This window comes from Corvus cornix, chromosome 14 (assembly GCF_000738735.6).
Source record: "Corvus cornix cornix isolate S_Up_H32 chromosome 14, ASM73873v5, whole genome shotgun sequence".
In the NCBI taxonomy this organism is placed as follows: Eukaryota; Metazoa; Chordata; class Aves; order Passeriformes; family Corvidae; genus Corvus; species Corvus cornix.
This window is the reverse complement of record NC_046344.1, coordinates 2,093,486-2,100,404: the sequence shown is the minus strand read 5'-3', so window position 1 is coordinate 2,100,404 and position 6,919 is coordinate 2,093,486.

Below are 6,919 nucleotides of genomic sequence, written 5' to 3'. Positions count from 1 at the left end.
ATTAAACAGAAAAATCAATACATTGATCTAAATGCCTTATAAAATACTGTTTTATTGCCACAGAATCAAGCTGATGCATAGAGAAAGAATAATTCCAGAACAGGACATTTAGCAGCTTTCCATTATTAACTGGAAAACAAGGTAGGATACACAAAGGTTAAATCAGGAAGCTGATTAACTAGATGTCTGCCAGAGTCTCATTAGTTGTGGCTCATGTTGCATGTTGAAACAGATGCGACACAGTATCAATTTTAAAATTTCGATTTAAATTACTTTCTACACTAAAATAGGCAATATAATTGCTAAATTAGGTCATAATGACAAGTTAGCATCAGTGTTTTTTCATTAAATAGTGAGATTGATAAAACACTCTAGCTTTCCAACAAAGAAATTAGCAGATAATGCAATTGGATACCAATTGAAGAGAAATACCAGATTTTGTCACATCGAGATTTGGAAATTAGCTAATTATTTTGATAGTGAAACTAAACCTCAAAGGCATCCCCCACGTCTTCTTTTGATTTCAGCTCTCTCATGGTGGTAAAATAATTTTCAATTTAGCTAAAACACTGATTACTTTAGTATGCAGAAGTCCAAAACTATTGACATGTAGTTTGCAGCTGATGCCTGTAGAGATCATTTTCCATCACTTTAATGCCATTATCTCTTTTTTGATTCTCAACCCTGACTTGTGTTTTTCTGTTGCATCAGAGAACATCTTTATCTTTTGTAAACCGTTCATGATTTATTTCATTTTACCTAAAATTTCTTCTTGCGTATTCAAATATTCCTCTATTCAAAGAGAAAACATTGTGAGTCAACATTACTGAGGTGTTACATTTTCAGAGTGTCCTCTTAAGCTTTCTCAGTGTATATCCATAATATTTAGTAGTTCCTCATAGGTTTATGAAAAAATTCCTTTTCTTGGCTCTGCAGCATGACACAGAATAATCCTTGTCCTTGAGATCAGGTCTCCAGGCCTCTCTCCAACAACTAATAATGACACAGATAAACTGTGAACTGAGTGTGTAAATGAGACAAAGTTTAGGGTTATTTGTTCTTACAGTTCTTTCTTTCTGGCACCTTTTATATCCACTGCTATGTAGGCAAAAATTACATTAACTGATTGCAAAAGACTGAGTCCAAACAGACGCTTGGAAAAGGGGAAAAGTCAAATATTTTAGACTGAATAGAATGGAAGTTCAGTTAAAAAAAGAAGAAAAAGAAAGCCAGATCGTTCCTACAAATCCCTTCTTGTGAGTGGGCTTTTTAGGACTGAAAAGAAACTCGTCATCAGCTGTGGTGGCCTGTCTGCTGCCACCATGCCTTCCCCAGCAGTGACCTGCCAGGACACTCCAGAATCCCAGGCACCCCTCAGAGAGTTTATTGACCCTGGTGACAAAAGCACTCAGTTCAAGCCTGGTTTGTGATGACATCGAGCTGAGAGCCCTCCCTCTCTAAAACCTTTCAGGAAATGACCACCACAACACACTGTGGGTTCTCACAACACAACGTGTGCACGTTACAGTCACGCAGGAGGCTGCTGACAACAGGGACAACTCCTGCACAAGCTGCTGGGTTATAGCACAGTGTTGCACACAGAAACACAGCAACATTAAAAAGGCATAACACGGGTATTTTTAATGAGTTTAATAAAGGGATCTAACATTAACTCAAAATACCCAGCTGCATCTCGTGGTGAAACAGCAAGCAGGTGGTTGATGTATGTCACAGTTAGCCTGCAGTGTTTTGCAAACAAAACAATTTTGTAATTTTTATATTTAGGGGGTGAGGAATAAATCAAATATCTTACTTTGACAAGTCTTCCTCTTCACCAAAATTGTAACTTAGCAGCTTATCAGTATAAAATCACTGGGGGAAAAAAAACACTGTAGGTTTTCATGTTTTCATACAATCTGTATATTCGATTTATGCTAAAATAAGCTATTTTGTATTTATTTATGATATCTTTTACTCTTAAAAGTTCTTCAGAATTTCCACAAATGGTCCCACTGAGTAATAGATTCCAGAATATATCATCACTTTTTGAGAATTGTCTTATTTCTGTTTCAAATGTTGATCGTCCTATATGATGGACCCCTGATTTTAATTTCTGGCTTTGATCTAATGTGTTATTTGAAGCTGTCTGTTTCTTGTCTTGCTTTCCACTCCAAGAAAAGCTGTTCAGTTGGGATGTGAGTCACAGCTGTGCAGCATTACAGGGGGAAGTCGGCTTCTTACCATTCCATCTGTTCTCAGACATACCGACCACAGAAGGTTTGGTCCTTTTTTAGGTCCTAGCTCTGCTGAAGTCCATAAGCTTGTCTGCAAGTCTGGAGCAAAACAAACACTGAATCTTTCTAAGCAAATCAGGGGCCACATCACAGCTTGTAGCTTTCAGTTTTATTCATGTAAAAAATGACTGGGCAATGGAAGGCAGCAAAACTAGTAATACCAAATGGGCTTATGTCATGATAAACCTTTAACCTTTTTCTTGGTATTTTAAGGCTCATTTCTGTGAAATGCTTGATATCAAGATAGGTAGAAGTTGAGGGGCACTTGCAGCTTACGTGTCTGTGAGTTTCAGCAATGCCTCACCTCAGGGCATGATGTGATGCCTATAAAAGGCTTATTCCCATATTTCTGCTGAGGGAGTTCCAGCAATAAAAGACTGAAGAGACACAGAGAAGTCTCAGGTCCTTGTTTATAAGTATATAATGATGCCTCTATTCCAGAAAGCTCACAGCCATATACAGGGATTACTGTGTGTAGTCCCACGGCCTTCAACAACAGTTGAAGCACTGTCTGTTACTGCTTGCTAAACCTGAGGGTAGACATCAGTGAATGCAAAGCCTTATGTGGTTTTTGTAACTGAAATTCTTGACAGAAGAGATATTTATCAGAAGCTACCTAAAGAAAATACAGGACTTGTTTATGTTCTATACATACACCAGAGAAATCATCAATGCTAGAATCACATGAACGGGATGCATTTATTTTACAATGCTTTATTATTAATGTAAAGATTTACATGCTAACAGTTTCATGCTCCTTTAATCTGTTCTCTCTGATGCAGCAAATGCTGACATTTAAAAGTTGTGGTTCCTTTTTTATTGCTGGCTTTGGTTCCTCTAGAGCAGACTGACTGCTATATTTGAACAGTGTACATATCACATGCAAGTACAGGGTTTTTTCAACACTCAGGAAACTAATCATGCCAAAAACGTTTGCCTGGAATATCTAGCTATTACTTGTGGATTAGAATATTTTCTAACATTAATTTTATGTCATGGTGCCTCCCCAAGTTCAGTGAAGATCACTCTGAATTTCCTTCACAGCAATAGTGTCACTTTCCCCAATTAAAAATCTGTGCTCTATTAGCTGGACAAAGAGACATCCACTAAAGAATTCAAACATCATTAAGCAAAAATCTTGGAATCTCAGGAAACTGTTAGGTGAGAAGCTTTAAGTGGTAGCTATTGTCCTAACAGCTGGAGTAAGTACTACTGTCTGGATTTAAAAGGAGGAGGGCAGAGGGGCTCAGAGAGTGACAGGCCAGAAAGATGGATAACACCACAGGTGGAATTAGAGTCCAGGAAAGAATTCTGGATGCCCATTGCTGTCTGACGTTAAGATTTCTTCCTCCTAATTACTATGTACCTAATACTACATCATTAAATACCTGACTTTTGCCACCAACTCAAATTAGGATCAAGCCTTAATTACAATTTTTAAAGACAGTTATTTCAGCTATTTTAAGATGAAAAAGCATCTGGAAACCCCGTTTTCTCCAGGAAGGTAAGTCTCTCTTCAGCTGTTTTGTGTGAGGTTTGGGGGGTTTTTGCTTCTGATTTTAATAGAAATTATCTAAAGAGAGTGCAATATGCTGAAAACGTTATTCCACCCTCTGACACTTCACACCTTTGCTTCACATAAAATTGGCTCTTGCACTTCAGTCCAAGCCCCAGTTTCCAGTGATTGTGAATTCCAATTACAGCTTTTCACCCTAAACCAGTTTTTCTGTTATTGTTAAAGACAGAAGGTTACTTTTGACCTCAGTATTGTACACCCTGTGTCCTGGAGGCAACTGAACAGAACCGGTGTCAGCAGGAGGTGTCATCTGGGAGTAAGGGAGCGCACCTATGAACCACTGCCAGGTGTTGTGGTTGTTTCCCTGTACAAAGTGTATACTGGGCCTTCTCTGCTTCTCTGTGGCTTCATTAATGAGCTGACATGTTACAGAACACAGTAATAGTTGTGGATGAAAGATACTATAAAAGTGCAAATAATTATTGTCTCTGTAATGTTGATAGTCTGTGTCATGGTGAGTAGAACTTTCCAGTATTGCATCAGCGTGATTACCCTGCCACTCCCCATCCACAAAGGAGAATAATCCTCCCTCAGTGCCAGCACACACACAATACACACATTCAGACAGCATCCCAAACAATCTTATATCATGATTTCTTGATGTCTAAGAAAAAGGCTTTCAACAACAATTGTAATGGTGAGAGAAGACAAGGTGATAGAGAGTGGAACAATATTAGGAATGATCTAAGCCTCAACTTTATGATTCATGATTTTATCAGAGGTATGGAAAGATTTATAATTGGTTATTGTCACTGCCATTCATTTTTTTCTTCTGCCCTGCTCTGTGAGGTGCATTTGTAACTATTCTGTACACAACTCAGCACTGTAGTCGTGTGTATCAAACTGAGAATTTTTCTATCAAGTTGTCTTTTATTAACTTCTCACTCCTTTGCCCTATGTTTCATCCTATTCTATAAGTTTCTTTTATTTAATTAATTTATTTATTTATTTATTATTTCTTTTATTTAATTAGTTAAACTAATGTTTCAAAATATTCCATGTTGCTCTCTCTTCTCCTTCTCAGGGGAAAACCATACCTGCAAAGTGTTGAGTATTTGTAGCGTGATGTAAGTTATTTTTTTCTCTTTAAAAACAAACACACTATATACTAGGTAAACCAAAAAAGATGCAATAAGAAAATAAAATGTAGCTGAAATATAGTAATGTTTCATAATAGAATAATTATCACATCATGTATTTTAAGGAGCATACACACAGTTGTCTGCCAGGGCAAATAAGGAAAGTTACTGTAAGAGAGATACCAGCTTCGATTTCAAATGCAAAATCTTGAATAATTCCAAATGGCCTTTTTTATAACATTTGAGGAAATAAATATTTACAAATGTATGGGGGAAAATTGTCTAAATATGTTGCCATTATCATCATCTATCCAAACTGTAATATTGTTTTTAATGACTAACAGTAAGCATTTCTCTAGGTATTTTCTAATGTTGTCAATTATATACCAAATTCAATATAAAATTGTTGATTTAAAATGTATTTAAAGTGTGCTCTGTGTTTTAACTTACGTATTTTTTTGACAGTGCAAAACAATTGATCCCAAAACAATAGGGTGGATGAGCACTGCAAAGAACATATATAAAAAGATAGTGCTTGTCTCGTGACAGGATCATAAAAGCAATTTGTGCTAATGTGTTTTGTCTGTTACAGCCTTCAGCCTTGTCTTTGTGTGCTATTTTGTAATGATATTGTAAATGCTGTTGTACCTCTTTTTCATAGAAAAAGCTCTAATCATCCCTCTGTTACACACTGGATGAAAAAGAACCAGTGAAGGAAGAGGTAGGTGCTAGAAAAATCAGAAGCCGTTCTCTTCCCATGTCCTGGGTCTGCCCAGGACTGTGACATCAGTCAGACACTCGTAGTGCTGCTCTGGTTCTGTGCAGGATCTCAGCCCAAAGGCTGCTGCAGCAGGCGGGAGCAGCAGGAGCACGGCGGTCCTGCCCACACCTCCCTTCCACAGCTCGCACCTGCTGGGTGCCAGGTCATTGGCAGCAGCTGAGTTTTGACTTTGAAGATATTTAGCTTAAGTGACGAGTCATTTCAGCTTCCATCTGTGTGAGGGAGCACGGACATACAAGTGTTACAAAAATAGCCTTTCGGTTCACAGTCATAGTTAGGATTTCCTGTCTGATGGGAAATATCAGAGAATTATCTCTGCTCAATGAAAGAAAAATGAAAGAGAGTAACTGTCTTGGAATGCTCTGTCCACTGATGAAGTTGCATTGTGTGGTATCAAAATAATTTAGAAATGTTCTGAAATTAAGAGGAGATCAAATCACTGGAAATCCACCCTGATGGTACACTATTGATTCCAGTGAATTCATCGTCACTTTGCAGGAGCAGTGTGTGCATGGGCCCTCTCCCCACACTTCCCTCGAGGAACAGATGGCAATGCAAACAAAGGGAATAGTGCAACCAGGACATGCTCTGGCAAAAGTAGAACTATGGCAAGAACTAATTGTAGAAATTAAGACTCTTGGGATCATCGGACCTGCTCTGCTTGACTTCTGCTTCACTACTTCCTGGAAATAACTGGTTTGCTTGAGGGAAAGAAGAAACCCAAAGCTGTGTGAGGCCTGACAATCCCTGGGCTGGCCTATCTTGAGAAGACTGGACGTGCACTGATCTGATTTAAAACTTGCCAGCCCAGTTAAGTAATGTCACAGCATATCAGGAGGAGGGAGGGTGGTGGGAAGATCCATGGATGGAGGGAAACATTCTGGATCTGCAGTGGTGGCACAGTGAGAGATGGTCCCACGGCAGGTGCCTGGTTGTGGAAAAAGGGCACCTGCCCACAGCAGCAGAGGGGGAACGTTGTGGTGACCCGAGTTACACGTGCCCAGTACGTCTGTGTGGTAAACACAACTGCACATTAACGTGCTTCAGGAGATGCCAGGAATGAGGTTGCTGCATGATGGGTGCCAGGCGTGATAGACGGGATACATGGTGGTGTCAAAGGCAGCTCTTAAGTTCCGGCTTGTTGGACACAACAGGGCTGCTGTGGGACGATGCCCAGCCCCATGCCCCT